This window comes from Moschus berezovskii, chromosome 11 (assembly GCF_049115385.1).
Source record: "Moschus berezovskii isolate FMDL1 chromosome 11, NW_MosBer_1.0, whole genome shotgun sequence".
Classification (NCBI taxonomy): domain Eukaryota; kingdom Metazoa; phylum Chordata; class Mammalia; order Artiodactyla; family Moschidae; genus Moschus; species Moschus berezovskii.
This window is the reverse complement of record NC_142470.1, coordinates 18,069,978-18,087,298: the sequence shown is the minus strand read 5'-3', so window position 1 is coordinate 18,087,298 and position 17,321 is coordinate 18,069,978. Positions and strand designations below refer to the sequence as shown.

Here is a 17,321-nt window from a genome sequence, read left to right as displayed (position 1 = left end):
ACAGAGCTAGGAAGCATATATGACAGACTGTGGGTTCATGCACAAATTGGACATTCACGCTTCTTGGAGTCTGCAGGTCATAAAAACTGCTTCAAGCAAAGCCCACTCTGAGATGTCAGGGTAATCTGAATCAGATGCTTTCCAGCCATGTATAGGGAGATGGGGCCCTGACAGAAATTGCATCTATTTTGATTATTTTATGAAAATCCTCCCAAATTTTATGACAAGAACGTCCTATGTCAATCTCATCAGTACATACACTGTCAGCTCAGTGATCACAGTGATGTATTCTGACAGCAGCATGTGTCACCCACTCCTCGACCTCGGTTTACTTGATGTAACTGACGATGTGGGATCCTGTTCTTCCTGCTCCTTCCCTTAAATTTTCCCAAACTCCACAGTGTCTCCAAGTAACAGAGAAGGGAGGGTCTTGGTCTCGGCCACCACTTCTAATCACATGCCCACGACCTGTCTTCCAAATATAGGATTGCATTACATTCATCAAAAAATATTTGCATATCCCTCAGCCCAAGGCCCTTGGGAAGACTAGATACACAGGATTTATAATGAGACTTGCTTATGGTTGCAGTAAAGATGAGAATTACCATAAAATCTGAAGCCAAACCTCAGTTCTCTGAGAGTGTGCAGCCGCCTCTCCCAAACCACACTTTTACTGAAGCTGTTAACCAGTCGGTCTATGGACACGTGCTAGTTTTATTTGTAATTAGGATGATGTGACTAGCCTTTCTTGAGCAACTAGGACCTGTAGGGAGAAAACAAAACATGTTACATGTTCCCACTTTCTAAGAAAGTGCTAGAAGTTGGGGTCAGATACCTCCACGGGCCCCACCAATGCCATCTACCACCCTCATCCACAGGCTCAATTATCATCCTCCCCAGACTGTATCAAACGTGTGGATATATGTGGGAAGAACAACACAAACCAGGAAAAGAAGCTGAAGAGCCAGTGCCTGGACTGGTGCCGCCCAGCATCACTCAACAGATGCTGAGGAATCTGGGGGAAGGGGCGGTACTGTCATTTTGGGTGGAAGTGGAGGCGGTAGGCTTAGGTAATACACAGACTGGAAAGTTCTTCTGTATATTCCAGCCCCTAAATACAAGACAAGCACCTGAAATGAAAAGCACCATAGAGCTTGTATTTACTTGAGGGTTTGCATGGCCCTTTCAAAGACATCATACAGGTCCTGAAGAGCCTAAGACACAAAGCCCTGAAAAGATCATTCTTGGGCAGTGCTCCGTCAGATGGAGACCTTCCAGAATAAAGTTGACTGTAAATGAATCTCTGCTTCCAATTGTAATTCTATAGATACACTTTGATTTCACAGCCATTGATCAATAACTCACTGGGCTCGTGACTGCTGATGACATGATTTTAATATGTCCAGCTGAATTATGTTCTCATAGGAACGCTCATGCATACCACAGGAAAAAATTACCATTACCACTGTGCCAGTCCCGGATCGAAGCAAGGAGGCATACATGCCTAGATGCGCAGTTTGGAATAAAAAAGGGTCTGTGATCAAATCAACAGATGACCTAAAGTAGACAGAGCTCCATGAGCCTGGGACTAGAGAACTTCTGTTGATCTCACCCTGAGTCTGGCGTGCTGAGCTTTGGTCAGTATTTGTCAATACCCACCACCAAGGGCTACCCAGGTGGCTCAGTGGTAAAGAATCACATGGGTTCAATCCCGTGGGTTGGGAAGATTCCCTGGAGGAGGAAATGGCAGCCCACTCCATAGAATTCTTGCCTAGAGAACTTCAGGGAGAGAGGAGCCTGGAGGGCTCCATGGGGTCATAAAGTGTTGGGCACAACGGAGCAATTGAGTACATACCACCAAGATCAGAACTGGGGCGACCAAGGTGAAGCACATCCAGGGAAATTAACATTGCTTGAGAGTACGCCTAGTCCTTGCTCAGACTCCTTAAGAAACACGTTCATCATCTTTACTACTTGTGAGTTTCTGCCTGTTTGTCTGCAGTTCTCTCTTGGCCTCCCCTTGTTTCCCATGAGATGCTGGGTGAAATGGCAGAAGTGGCCAGAGGACACTGAGGTCATGGGTGTGTCACTTGGGGAAAAAATACTACAAAGCTTGGTTTCTAACAAAAAGAAGAACAGCAAAAAGAATCCAGGGAATTTTTAATTTTCTTTTTGGTGGGGTAGAGTTGCTTTACAATGTTGTGTTAGTTTCTATTGCACAGCAAAGTGAATCAGCCATACAGACACATATACCCCCTCCCTTTTTGGACTTTCTTCCCATTCGGTTTACCCTAGAGCATTAAGTAGAGTTCCCTGTGCTATGCAGTATGTTCCCATCAGCTGTCTATTTTATGCATAAAATCAATAGTGTATGGGCCTTCCCTGGTGGCTCAGCTATAAAGAATCCACCTGCCAATGAAGGAGAAGTGGGTTTGATCCCTGGGTCGGGGGAGATCCCCTGGTGCAGGAAGTGGCAACCCACTCTAGTATTCTTGCCTGGAGAATCCCATGGACAGAGGAGTGTGGCTAGCTGTAGTCCATGATGTCCCAAAAGAATTAGACACGACTTGGCGATTAAACAACGAAAATCAACGGTGTATGTGTGTCAATCCCAATCTTCCAATTCCCCCCCACCCCTCGCCTGCTTGGCATCCATTCATTCGTCTGTGTCTCTACTTCTGCTCTGAACGTAAGATCCTCTGTACCATTTTCTCTTAGATTCCCCATGTGTGTGTCAATATACGGCGTCTGTTTTCCTCTTTCTGGACTTACTTTGCTGCTCCAGGAGCTTTCGTGTGAGCAGAGGTCGGACACTGACAAGGGCCGGGTCCCGCCCGCCTCAGTTCTCGCTGTGGCCAGTTTGGAGCCGTGTCCGATGCCTGTTCCCTCACGTCGGGATCTCTTCTTTCCTTGTCCGCTGTCACTGCCTCTGAGGGTAACAGTGATCACAGTGTAAGGCTGGGAGCTAGGCACATGGGACCCGGCATCAGGCGGCCTGGTTTCAAACCGTGTCTCTGCTGCTCACACCGGCTGTGTGATCTTGGCAAGTTACCTGATCTCTGTGCTTCAGTTTTCACATCTTTTAAATGAAAGTGAGGGTCTCTGACTCTTTGCAACCCCCTGGACTATACAGTCCGTGGAATTCTCCAGGCTGGAATACTGGAGTGGGTAGCCTTTCCCTTCTCCAGGGGATCTTCCTAAACCAGGAATCGAACCAGGGTCTCCTGCATCACAGGTGGATTCTTTATCAACTGAGCTATCAGGGAAGCCAGACATATTACTACCTCTTCACCCCTATGGTTCTGTGAAGATTAAATGAACTCCAAGGCAATTGCATTATTAGTGCTATGCTTGTTATAGACTTATGATACAATAAATGTTAATAATGCATATTCTTTTTTAAAAATTAACTTATTTATTTTAATTGGATATTAATTACTTTATAATGCTGTGGTGGTTTTGCCATACATTGACATGAATCAGCCATGGGTGTCCATGTGTCCCCCATCCTGAACTCCCCTCTCACCACCACCCTCCCCATCCCATCCCTCTGGGTCATCCCAGTGCACCAGCTTTGAGCATCCTGTTTCATGTGTCGAACTGGGACTGGTCATCTATTTCACACATGGTAATATACATGTTTCAATGTTAGCCTCTCAAATCATCCCACCCTCGCCTTTTCCCAGAGTTCAAAAGTCTGTTTTTTACAACTGTGTCTCTTTTGCTGTCTTGCATACAGGGTCATTGTTACCATCATTGTAAATTCCATATATATGCGTTAATATACTGTATTGGTGTTTTTCTTTCTGACTTATTTCCGCGTTAATATACTGTATTGGTGTTTTTCTTTCTGACTTATTTCCCTCTGTATAATAGGCTCCATTTTCATCCACCTCATATTCTTTCTTTTGTTGTTTAATTTTTTAATTGAAGGATAATTACAGAATTTTGTGGTTTTCTGTGATATATCAACAAGAATCAGCCATAGGTACACCCATGTCCCCTCCCTCCCAGACCTCCTCCCTCTCATCTCCCTCCCCACCGCACCCTTCAGCCTGCCACAGGGCCCCTGTTTGCGTTCCCAGAGCCATACAGCAAATTCCCATTGGCTATCTGTTTTACACACAATATTGTAAGTTTCTGTGTTACTATCTCCATACATCTTCCCTTCTCCCTCCTCCCCTCCCACCTTGTCCATAGGTCTGTTCCCTATGTCTGTTTCTCCACTGCTACCCTGAAAATAAATTCATCAGTGCCGTCTCTTCAGATTCCATACATGTGTGTCAGTATATGGTACTTATTCTTTATTACTATTTTAAATTATTATTTATTAATTTGTTTGTTATTTATTATATTTATTATTTTTACTATTATTAAATGTGGTTTCCTAACTGGTCAACTTACCTCCAATCTTTTTACCCCAAATACTGTTAACAGTGCAGCCAAAGTAAAATTCAGATCTCAAAAACCTCAGTGGCTTCCTAATTCCCATGAAATAAAGATCAGAATTTTTAGAATAACGTATAAAGCATGCATAACCTATTTGTGCTTATCTCTACACTTCTCTCTAGCAATGCTAGCCTCTTCCCAGTTTTTCAAAAGTCCTGTGTTTGTCAACCCCATGGGCCCTCCTCTTCCTTCCTCCATCCATCCACTCACCCACTCACCTATCCACCTGCCCACCCACCCACCCACCCATCCAAGTATGTACTGAATGCTTACTCTCTGCCAGATGCATTGAGGATACAAGGGTGAACAAGTTAAAAAAAAAGAACAATATCGGGGATAACAGTGACTATTGTGAAGACAAGAGGCTCACGTGGGTGGAGGGGTTCCTTTATGTAGGACCCTCAGGAGGGACCTGAGACCCGGGGAAGCCGCTGTGGAAATACCTGGAGTGAGAATGGTCCAGACAGTTGTTGTGACAAACAACCTCCAAGTCTCAGACACTTAACACAAGTAGTGCATCTCTCTTTCTCTCTCATTTCACACCTACTGTGGGTGGGGGGCTCTGCTCTGCAGGGACACATGGATGATGTCACCCCACAGCCCCTGGAGGGCTCAGTGTCTTATGCATCGACTGTCAGATGAGAGCCGAGCCAGAGCAGGTAGGATGGTTGGGGGACGGGCTGGAGGGGTAAACGTGCTGTTAGGAACTAACTGTAGGGGAGTGTCCAAATACAAGCGCCCTGTGTGACTAGGGAGGGAAAGGACAGCCATGGAGATACACTCTGATCTCTGCCCCAGGCCTGAAGGCTGGAAGGATGCAGACGGCTTGAGGAACAGGAAGAAGACTCCAGGCTCATCTGCTAGTTTAGCAGGGAGGAGGGAAGAAGGGCAAGGCCCCCGGGGTCGAGCAGTGTCTGCAGGCTTCTTTTAGGAACTTTTAAAAATCTCCAATGGAAGTTTTTATAGAAAGTTTTTATGCTAGGGAGTGACTTGAGCAAATTTATGACCTAAAGAGACTTTGTTGATTCAGGAAATAATTGAGGGCATGTATTGGATTCCTATTGCTATAGTTACAAATTCCCGATAAATTAGTAGCTTAAACCAGCACTTGTTCTGCTACAGTCTGGAGGTCAGATGCCCTGAATCAAAGTGTCAGTGCAGCTGTGTTCCTTTGGGAGGGGCTCCTGGGGAGAGTCCCTTTCTCAGCAGTTCCAGCCTCAGAGGCTGCCTGCATTCCTCCTCGCAGGGCTCCTTCCTCCATCTTCAAGGTGCGTCTCTCTAGTCTCTGACTCCATCGTCACATCAATTTCCTTCTGGCTGTAATTCTATTGCCTCCTCCTATATGAACCCTTGTGATTACAGTGGCTTACCCAGGTTATCCTGGGTAACCTTCCCATCCCAAATTCATCACTTTATTACAGCTGCCTTTTATCACATAAGGCACATACTCCCCGGTCCAGGGATTTGAATCTGGGGGCCCATTATTTAAACAACTGCAGAGTATAAGGGCGGTAAAAAGACAACCAGTAGAAAGATTAATGTTGTTCAGTCACTAAGTCATATCTGACTCTTTGTGACCCCATGGGCCGAAGTGAGCCAAGCTCCCCTGTTCTTCACTGTCTCCCAGAGTTTGCTCAAACTTATGTCCATTGAGTCAGTGATGCTATCTGACCATCTCATCCTTTGCTGCCTCCTTCTCCCTTTACCTTAAATCTTTCCCAGCATCAGGGTCTTTTCCATCAGGTGGCCAGAGTATTGGCGCTTCAGCTTCAGGATCAGTCCTTCCAATGAATAGTCAGGGTTGATTTTCTTTAGGATTGACTGGTTTGATCTCCTTGCAGTCCAAGGGACTCTCAAGATGTCTTGGTCCTAAACTAAGATTGTTGTGATGTGCTGCATAAATTTGAAGGCTGTTTATGGGGCAGGTTCTACAAGTGGTGACTGGTCCTGGAAGATAATGAAGAAGGAACAAAAGAGAGATCCAGGTTTCTTGCTTGCATGTAATTGATAAAATAATGACCAGAATCATTCAAAGAGTCTATTCAGTAACCAGTGATGAGTAAAAATTCTAAAATTGTCTGTAATTTGTAAGGTTTATGACAAGGAAAGAACTCATAATTATAAACTGGTTATCACTGGGTATTACACACTGATTTTGTCTGAATCATTAATTAGCAAGTGAATCAACAGCTGCTGATGGCTCATAAACAAGCCATTCTAATTTATTTTTTAAAAAGCACTATGCAGTAAGAAGGAAGACCTGTAGAGGTGAAGGCTGAGAAACATGCTTTAGAATTAGTTTTATGTTTCAGGGCATAATTTAAAAAAGATATTGGTATGCCAAAGCTCTCAATCAATAAGCTCAAGCAAAGGTCGAGCTACAATAAGTTAAACACTTTAATTTAAAAATTGATGTGGAATAAACAGTTGCATAGATTCCAGTTAACTCAGAGACGTTTGAGATTTTCATTGCTCCTCTGGGACTATGGGTCTTAGCTTTGACTTCCATTTTCTCCCTTTTTTCTTTCTCATTTCTGTCTGGTTATCTGTTGCTGCCTGGCGACCCACCCCACCATGCAGTGGTTAAGGCATTATCCATCTTTTTATCGTTTATGATCTTGTGGGTCACAATTTCAGGCTGATCACTCTCTGTTCCCTTTGTGTAGACTGGGATGGCTCAGAGGTGTTCACTGGGGGCTGGTCTGGTCTGGACCATTCCACATGGCTTCTCTCACATACTGTGGGCCTTGGTAGGGTGGGCTGCCTGGCTGGGCTCAATGATCCTACTCACCATGTCCTCCATGGGGTCAGTCCAGCAGAGCAGTTCAGTCCTGTTACATGGCTGCTCAATGCAACAAGGGGCTGAGGCAGAAGTTTCCAGTTTTCTCAAAGCCTAGTCTTGAAACTGGTTGCCATGTTCAGCAAACAAAACAATAGGAATTTTAGAGAAACAATAATAACTATTAGTGTGCGTGTGCTCAGTTGCTTCAGTCGTGTCCAATTCTTTGTGACCCCATAGACCATAGCCCACCAGGCTCCTCTGCCCATGGGATTTCCCAGGTAAGAATATTAGAGTGGGTTGTCATGTCCTTCTCCAGGGAATCTTCTTGACCCTGGGATTGAACCTGCATCTTCTGCATTGGCAGGTACGTTCTTTACCACTGACCCTCCTGGGAAACCCAAGCTATTAGTATAGGTATGTCTCAAGTATTCTATTCCACAGGGATATTTCTCATCCAAAGAAAACTGTTATTTATCTGAAATTCAAGCTGAACTGGGGGTCCTGCATTTTTTTTCTGACAACTTTGGCCTGGAGTCAATTTCACTGTTCCCTACTTGTTAAAGCAGGCACAGGCCACACCAGACCCTGGGTGCGGGGGCCCGTGGGACCAATGCTATCCCAAGAAAAGAGGCAGCAAGTGTGTGTCCTTCCTGTAACCAGCTTCAACACTGTGGTCCTGGGCTTTGGTCCTGCTCTGGGTTCTAGGAACCATGCAATGCTTGCCACACTTTTCCTTAATGGATCGAGGGGCTTGGTGACATTAACAGCCTTGGTCAAGCAGGCAGCAGGGCACAGGTGGGAAGGGTAGACCTGGGTGAGAATCCCATGTACCTCAGGTAGTGGCCTTCATCTTTTTGAGCCTCAGTTTCCCTCACGGGTTACATGAAAGTCACCGTAATGCCGCGGGGGCCAAGAGGTGAGGAGTGGGCATGAAGCACAGCCCCAGAAGCAGAACGTGTTCTCCAATCACTAGGAGCTGCTCCTACTTGTATCATTGTTTTAGCAAACAGAAGAGATATGAAATGAGAAGATGGAAATTTAAAGGATGAGACATTTGTGAGTTGGGCCAACTGCTTGATGCCAGCCTTGGCTTTGCTCTTGCTGTTTCACTTCTCTGAAGTTTTATTCTTTTGACTGCAGAAAATACCTCATCTTCCAGCAGATTAAATACAAATGTGAATGCTGATCTTACCACTTACGATTTGTGGCATGTCTTGTTGAAAATAATACTGTAAATATTTTAATACTTTAAGACAAGGCTGGGAGAATGTTTTCTTTAGCCCCACCCAAGCTTTTTAATGTCTCCTAGTACTCTTGCCTGGAAAATCCCACGGACGGAGGAGCCTGGTAGGCTGCAGTCCATGGGGTCGTGAAGAGTCGGACATGACTGAGTGACTTCGCTTTCACTTTTCACTTTCATGCATTGGAGAAGGAAATGGCAAACCACTCCACTGTTCTTGCCTGGAGAATCCCAGGGACGGGGGGGCCTGGTGGGCTGCCGTCTATGGGGTCGCACAGAGTTGGACATGGCTGAAGTGACTTAGCAGCAGCAGCAGCAGTGCTACAAATAGTGACAAGTTAATTTTTTTCAAAGTTTTTTTCTTTTCTTTCTTTCTTTTTTCTTTTTTTTTTTTTTGATGTGGGTCATTTTTTGAAGTCTTTATTGAATTTGTTACATTGCTTCTGTTTTACATTTTGGTTTTTTTTTGGCCGAGAGACATGTGGGATCTTAGTTCTCCGACCAGGGATTGAATGTGTGCCCCCTGTATCAGAAGGCGAAGTCTTAACCACTGGACCACCAGGAAAATCTCCAAATTTATCTTTTTAACATGTCAGGTCATTTTATCCTTCCCATCCCACTATTGTCTTCTAAGTGGAAAGAGTAGAGGCCACTTCTGTGCACAGATGTCCGTTTCCATCTTGAGTCACGACTGCAAGCTCACCGAGCACCCTGACTTGACTCTCTAGGCTGACGCCTCCGCTCCTGCTTTTACCAACCTCAGTTCTTTGCATGAGTGCAAACATGGAGAGGACTGTCAGAGTTATCCATAGTCTAGGCATGGACCAAATTAAGTACAGGCAAAGTATTTGACAAAATGCATTTCAAAAAATAAAAACAAATTTTAGGATCTGTCACAGCCAATAAATTCACTTAGATGAAAGGCCCTATGTGCAATAAAATGTCACATTTAAGGAATTAAATGGATCTTGTCATTGGTAACAAGAATTAATAGAATTTTTAAATAGAGTGAGCTCAAATGAAGCCAGTGAGTCACTGTGGCCTTTCATATTTGCAATATTCCTAAGATAATTATTAATTAACACACCAGGAATGATTTTAATGTAACATTATGGTACAGATTTCAACACCCAAATGGAAAAAGCTTCTTATTTAGTTCTCTCATCCTTTCTTAAAATTAAAATGCTAATTAAAATCAAAGGTACTTTAAAAACAGTTTGCTTCCAAACAGATTTTTAATATATGTCAAGTCAAGTATGAGCCCAGAGCTATTTGGTTGGGGACAGAATCAGGAATCTATTAAAAGTGGAATCTCTGCAAGGCATCCTAACAGACTGTCCTCCATCTCCAGGTAACCTGCGTAGCAGTAATGCGATTTGTGGCAGAGTTTGGCACCGAGTTGTGTATCTCTTTTCTTCCTCAATATCCTGTAATAAACTATAATGAAAAAGAATTAAAAAAAGGATATATACATATACATATAAATATATGTAAAATCAAATCACTGTGCTACAAATAACAAAATCATCTGAGCTAACACAATATTGTAAATTATTAATAATTATGCTTGCTCCTTGGAAGAAAAGCTATGACAAACTTAAAGTATTAAAAAGCAGAGATGGCGGGAGACGCCCGGCTCTGGCGGCACAGACGCGGGAGACGCCCGGATCCGGTGCAACTGACCACGTGCAGAATCGTGGCTGAGATGAGCTACCCCGCGCCCAGGGTTAGGGCGGTGGCCGAGAGGAGCTGTACCACGTTCAGGAGGCGGTGGCTGCTTGGGCACCGGAGGGCCGAGAGGAGCTGATCTACATTCAAAGCAGGAGGCGCGGCCTTGAGGAGATACCCCTCTTCCAAGGTAAGGTACAGCGGCTGCACCTTGCTGGAGCAGCTGGGAAGAGATACTCCATGATCAAGTGGAATATAAGAATCCAGTGTTCTGGGGAGGAAGGAACAAGATGGCGGAGGGATAAGATGGCAAGACCACTTTCTCCCCCACAAATTCATCAAAAGAACGTTTGAACGCGGGGTAAAGTCCACAAAACAACTTCTGAATACTGGCAGAGGACATCAGGCTCCCAGAAAAGCAGCCCATTGTCTTCTAAAGGAGAGAGAAGAAATCCAGCTCCACCCACCAGAACACCGACACATGCTTCCCTAACCAGGGAACCCGGACAAGTCACCCGTCCAACCCCACACACAGTGAAGAAACTACGTAATAAAGAGAACTCCACAAACTGCAAGAAGAGGGAAAGGCCACCCCAAGCAAAGCAATATAAGCAAGATGAAGAGGCAGAGAAATACCCAGCAAGTAAAGGAACAAGATAATTGCCCACCAACACAAACAAAAGAAGAAGATATAGGGAATTTACCTGATAAAGAATTTCAAATTTTGATGGTGAAAATGATTCAAAATCTTGAAAGCAAAATGGAGTTACAGATAAAAAACCTGGAGAAAAGGATTGAGAAGATGGAAGAAAGATTTAATAAGGACTTAGAAGAAATAAAAAAGAGTCAATATACAATGAATATTGCAATAGATAAGATCAGAAACACTCTGGAGGGAACAAACAGTAGAATAACAGAGGCAGAAGACAGGATAAGTGAACTAGAAGATAGAATTGTAGAAATAAATGAAACAGAGAGGAAAAAAGAAAAACGAATTAAAAGAAATGAGGACAATATTAGAGACCTCTGGGACAATGTTAAACGCTCCAACATTCGAATCATAGGAGTCCCAGAAAAAGAAGACAAAAAGAAAGACCATGAGAGAATACTTGAGGAGATAATAGTTGAAAACTTCCCTAAAATAGGGAAAGAAATAATCACCCAAGTCCAAGAAACCCAGAGAGTCCCCAACAGGATAAACCCAAGGTGAAATACTCCAAGACACCTATTAATCAAATTAACAAAGATCAAACACAAAGAACAAATATTAAAAGCAGCAAGGGAAAAGCAGCAAATAACACATAAGGGGATTCCCATAAGGATAACAGCTGATCTTTCAAAAGAAACTCTTCAGGCCAGAAGGGAGTGGCAAGACATACTTAAAGTGATGAAAGAAAATACTCTACAGCCCAGATTACTATACCCAGCAAGGATCTCATTCAAATATGAAGGAGAAATCAAAAGCTTTACAGACAAGCAAAAGCTGAGGGAATTCAGCATCACCAAACCAGCTCTCCAACAAATGCTAAAGGATCTTCTATAGACAGGATACACAGAAAGAGTGTATAAACTTGAACCCAAAGCAATAAAGAAAATGGCTACGGGATCGTACTTATCAATAATTACCTTAAACGTAAATGGGTTGAAATTTTCAAAAAGGCTAGGAAACAATTCTCATAGCCATCAATAGTTCTGTGTTGAGTTCATGAATAGTTTTTAAAGTTTGGGACAAACTGTAGTATTTGCTATTTGAAGTACTATTTGTAATTGGCATATTACGATGTAACATTGGTCTTCATTTCCATCTTAAAACGCCTAAAAATGCCTAACAGGTTTTTAGATTTGTGAATTTTAGTTGAAATGTATTTTACGATGTTACTAAACCTGCAGAAATATTGAAATATTTCAGAGAACTTATTCACTGTACATTTAATTTATTTTATTTATAAAAGTTATGAACTGTAGAAAGTTTTACTTGTTGGGTCAAATGTTTGTTGCTTCAAATGCTTGTTGCATTTGAAGTGCTAGTTACAAGAAAATCAAATACCTTCAATGTATAAATGCTATTAAGTTTTTAAAGGACTCTGGAGTATAAGTAAGTTTGTTTAAAGAAATTTAGTCTGTTCAACTTGAAAAAAATAAATAAATAAAATTGGAAAAAAAAAATAAAAAGCAGAGACATCACTTTGCCTACAAAGGTCAGTATTGTCAAAGCTATGGTTTTTTCCAGTAGTCACATACGGTTGTGGCAATTGGACCATAAAAAAGGCCAAGCATCGAAGAATTGATGCTTTTGAATTGTAGTGCTGGAGAACACTCTGAACAGCAAGGAGATCAAACCAGTCAATCCTAAGGGAAATCAACCCTGAATATTCATTGGAAAGACTGATGTTGAAGCTCCAATACTTTGGCCACCTGATGTGAAGAGCCGACTCATTGGAAAAGACCCTGATGCTGGGAAAGATTGAGGGCAGGAGAAGAAGGGGAGGACAGAGGATGAGATGGTTGAATGGCATCACTGACTCAATGGACATGAGTTTAAGTAAGCTCTGGGAAATGGTGAAGGACAGGGAAGCCTAGTGTGCTGCAGTTGATGGCGCTGCAAAGAGTTGGACACGACTTAGTGACTGAACAACCACAACAATATTTCAATTTTAAAAATCATAAGATAATTTAGTAATATAGAATATGAAACTGACATACAGAAAATAACAAGCATTTTATATAGACACATACACATGCACCCCTCAAGCAATATCCTATTAAAAGGTATAATGAAAGGGAAGACACCATTACTATAAAGAGTTTCAAATGTGCAAAAATTTTATGATTAAAATTATAAAACATTCCTGAAAGAGCAAATGTAGAATTAAAAGAGAGAAGTCAATATTCTTGGATAGGATGGCTGCACATCATAAAGATGCCAAAAGGCTTAGGTGACAGGTTGATGGTGAATGTCGTGATGGATGAGAGATCAATCTTACCTAGAGTGGGATACGCTGACATTGTGTGTCACTATTTTGCTTAACATATTCCTATGATCTTCCATTGCCCCAAGTGTAAATTTCAATTTTTTCGCTATGACCTAGAATGCCCTGCACGATCTGGCTTCTACCTACATTTTTCTCCCCCTTTCACTGTGTTGTTGTGGTACCCTTCTTTTTCTGAATGTGTCAAGCTTGTTCTTGACACCCAAAGGTTTTGTATTTTTAATTCCTTCTAGAATATCCTTCCCCTAAATCATTTCACAGCCAATTCCTTCTCATCTTTTTGGTTCTAACAGTCTCATCCAATACGATTCTAGTCCACTCCATGACCTGTGTTATCCAGTTGGGGGCACTCACTAAAAAGCTCTACAATAACTGCATGTTTGTTTGCTTCTTTAGCATTTGTCTCTTTCAACTAGAACACAAGCTCCTTGAAAGTCAAGTCCTTTGCTGCCTTGACCAAATCCGGATCCTCGACATCTCTCCCAAAGCTCAATCTACCTCTGTGGACTGAAGGAAGCCATCTGTGCCTTCCATAAATGACAACAGGAAATGGCGACCAGATAGCTGGTTAGGAAAATCACGTTGGTTTTTAAAGAAGTTACCCTTGTCTCATTGTGAGGCCTTGAAGAAGTTCAGATAAAAGTGTGTGGGCAGGAAGTGGGAAACATATGTATTAATATGCTCGGCTAATCTCTGAATCAAAGAGAAAGAAAACAGAGCTATGACATTGAAATAAAAAGGCTGATAGCAGCGAGGGGCCTGAGTAACACTGTTAAGAGATGGAGGCTGTTGGGTGTTTTTTTCATGTTTAAAAAAATTTTTTTTTATCTGAGTCTTTTTTTTAAAGGCTCGTGTTTTTTTTTTTTTTTTCCCCTTTCTAGGTTTGGAAGCATTCACGAAATGCTTATCAAATGCTTATTTGGGAGTCTCAGTTTCCCCTTTCTTCCTATTCTTCCTGGTAAGTGTTGCTTCACATTTATCCATGGTTGTGAATTACTTATTTACATCATGACAAGAATGTGCTCTTTTGTCCTAACTCCTCTCTCTTCTCTGGTGTCAGAGTCACTCCAGCCTTCTCCATCACCTCTGCTCCATCTCCCTTTCTGACCTGGCAGCATCTGATACCCAAGGATTTATCTGACAGTGTGTGGATCTGGCCATTCTGTGGAAACTTACTGTTGTCCTGGAGGGATGTTCTTCAGGAAAACTTCCATCTTAGAAGTTTTGATGGAATGATCAGTCCCCAACCTCTTCATATTTTAGGATTGCGTGAGGGCCTTTGTTCGTTCTCTTTCTAAATGACTCTCCCTCACCTGCCCTGAAGCCATACATTTGTTCTAATTTATCAGGAAGATCTGAACCAGCCAGCTTCAGTTGTGGTCATCACTATGTTAAAAATGGGCCTGACATATTGAAAAGTTCATTATATGGCCCCTGACAATAGTAAGCACAAATAAAACAGCTAAAGGCTGCTCACAGCACTAAATGTCTTCTCATTGGTCTACAAGATTAAGAGTGATAATGCGCATTTTCCTTCAGTATGGGCTCTAATGTAATTTGGAAAAGATAAATTTAAATCAAAGATAATTTACATATCTACGTGCTTGTGTATCATATATGTAATACTTGTTCCAAGTAGGCAATTTGACACACACGTGTAGACTGTCTCCGTGCACCAAGACACATGGAGGATTTGGCAGTGACTTGACTTTGGCCCCCAGAGAAGGTCCCCTCTGATCAAGAACACACTTTTGTCAGGAATTAAATCTACTTCTTCATTACGTTTCTGAAATTTGCAATATGCGGCTTCTGATTTTAGAACATTGAGCAAGAACCTTGGGTTCACTCTTGATAAAAATTTTGTCAAAAGAAAAAAAATCACTGAAGTAGTAGGTAAAGGTAGAATATAGTCTTTGAGAAGTCAGTGCGGAGGGCCACCAGTCCATCCAGGAGCCTGGAGAAAGGAATGGGGGAATTTGAGGAAATGAACATGACACGTGTGAAAGAGCCTGGCTCTTTCAGTGAGAGGGTTCTGTGATAACCTGGAGGGGTGGGAATGGGCGGGATGTGAGAAGGAGATTCAAAAGGGAGGGGACACATGTACACCCATGGTTCATTCCTGTTGATGTACGGCAGAGATCAAACCAGTATTGTAAAGCAATCACAAATCAATGAAAAATAAACAGATTAAAAAATAACCAACTGCATTTTGGAGACAGAGCAACCTATCCGGGAGGTTGATGTGAGTTGCTGCGGACAGTCGTCTGTCTGTTAGGAGAGGGATGGCTAACCTTACCGCTTTACTTTGCAGGTTGGTGTTCAGCTCACAAAGCATACTGAGGGCCCCTCTGTCTTTCTCGCCAGCGGGCATGGCAGTTGAGGTGGCGATTGAGTGACACCCGGGAGAGCAACCGCTGTTTCTGCTTTTCTGCTCTTGGGGCTCTTTCATGGGTTAGCAGAGCCTTGAACAGCACGCCCATGGGTGTGCAGCCCTGCGACGCTGACCACTGACCACACTTCCAAAGATAACCATCTCCAACCCCCTCCGCCTGGAAGAAAAGCGTGAGCTCTGAACATATTTGGGTTCTGCGGTCTTCGCTGGGTAAACTGCTTTTCTACAGTCTGCTCCTTTTTGAAACAAAGTCTTCGCGGGTTGGGCCTGCAAAATAATTGCCCACCCTAGACTGAACTGTGCTCCTTTTATAAACCACTTAGGGTTGGAGAGGCCGTACCGGCTGTCAGAAAACTTCTCTTTTTACCCTGGGTTTGTTTTGTAACCTCTTTCATGCTCAGGTTGAATGCATGACCCAGTTTTCTTTCTTTTAAATTGGTAGCAAAGGGGAATAGGAACAAAGGGCATTTTCAATCATTTTATGAGGAAATTCAAGATTGATTGAAACTTCCTGTTGGTTTAGCCCATGGGAAATTTCATCTTCTGTTGGTTTACCCTGGATTTTCCAAATAACTTCCAGGGCTTATAATATTTGCTTCCTTATTCAATAAGTGACATCACCTCACCCAAAATAGCTGTGTGAAAGGACTGTGCACCAGAACAGATATGTTCTTGGAACCAGTTTTTACCGTCCCTTATTACAGTATCTTTTCTCAGGGAGAATTCTTATCTGATAAATATATTGTTGATTACAGCACTTTATACACCCCTTCCCACTCTCAATAATAAAAATAATTTGCATTAAGAGTTTGCATGTATGTCTTTGAAACTTGGAGTTTCCTTTTACTTTGAAACCGGCACCAAAAATATAACAAATCTTATGATGCCTCCTCCATGCCAGCCTTGCTTAAGCACTTTACTGATATTAGTTCATTCACTCCTTGTTGAAACACTGTCAAGCAGAGTTTATTGCCCCCGTTTGACAGGCAGGAAAGCTAGGCATGAAGGGTTAAACGGCTTCCACAGGTCACACAGCTGGAACAGCAGTGGAGCAAGATTTCATTCCTCTGTTGCCAGCCCCAAGCCCACGAGCATAACTGTAAAGCTCTTTGAAGGATCAACCTGTGGCTCATGTATCATCCACTGGGTCACTGAACACCTAGCATCTTGTGGATCACCTGGAGGATGGTGACCCACCTAGAGGATCATGGATCTCTTAGGGGATCAGGATTCACCTCGTGGATCACAGAGCATCTGTGGAGCATCTCTTAGACAGGATCTGAAGGTGGAGGGATGCTGGGAGGCTGAGGGATACTGGGCACTGGAGGGATGCTGGGAGCCGACAGCACACAGGCCAGAGGAGTTACTTATTTTCAAGATCCTTTTGCCTCCCACATGCTGGGCACATCCCCTCCTCACCGATGAGACTAAAACTGCTGGAATGATGAAGGTTCTGGAGTTGGCTGAAGGCAAGAAGAGGAAAGGTCCATAGGGAGATAACGCTGGGCCCAGGTCTCCCCCTTCCCTGCATGGTGTCCTCTGAACAGAGAGCACACAGGCTCTGCTGATCACCGACTCTGGAGGAACTCCAGCCCGGGGAACTCAGCCAGGACCCCAGGTGCTTGATCTGGCCGCTGGGGACCCGCCCTAACCACCAGGAGAGGCTTAGGTTTAGGGGCTGGAACTGGGATTTTCCCTTTCCTTTCTCACATCCCCTGGCGGTGGTGGTTTAGTTGCTAAGTCACGTCTGACTCTTTTCGACCCCATGGATTATAGCCCGCCAGGCTTCTCTGTCTATGG

The 17,321-nt window shown here is 43.2% G+C and overlaps 1 long non-coding RNA gene across 1 annotated transcript; it reads left to right on the top strand.

The window, feature by feature from the left end:
• Window positions 1-13,549: 13,549 nt before the first annotated feature.
• Window positions 13,550-16,290, top strand: LOC148776094 (uncharacterized). The gene is made up of 3 exons (XR_016038682.1): window positions 13,550-13,696; window positions 14,011-14,087; window positions 15,441-16,290. It is a non-coding gene; the product is annotated as an uncharacterized LOC148776094 (long non-coding RNA).
• Window positions 16,291-17,321: the final 1,031 nt, after the last annotated feature.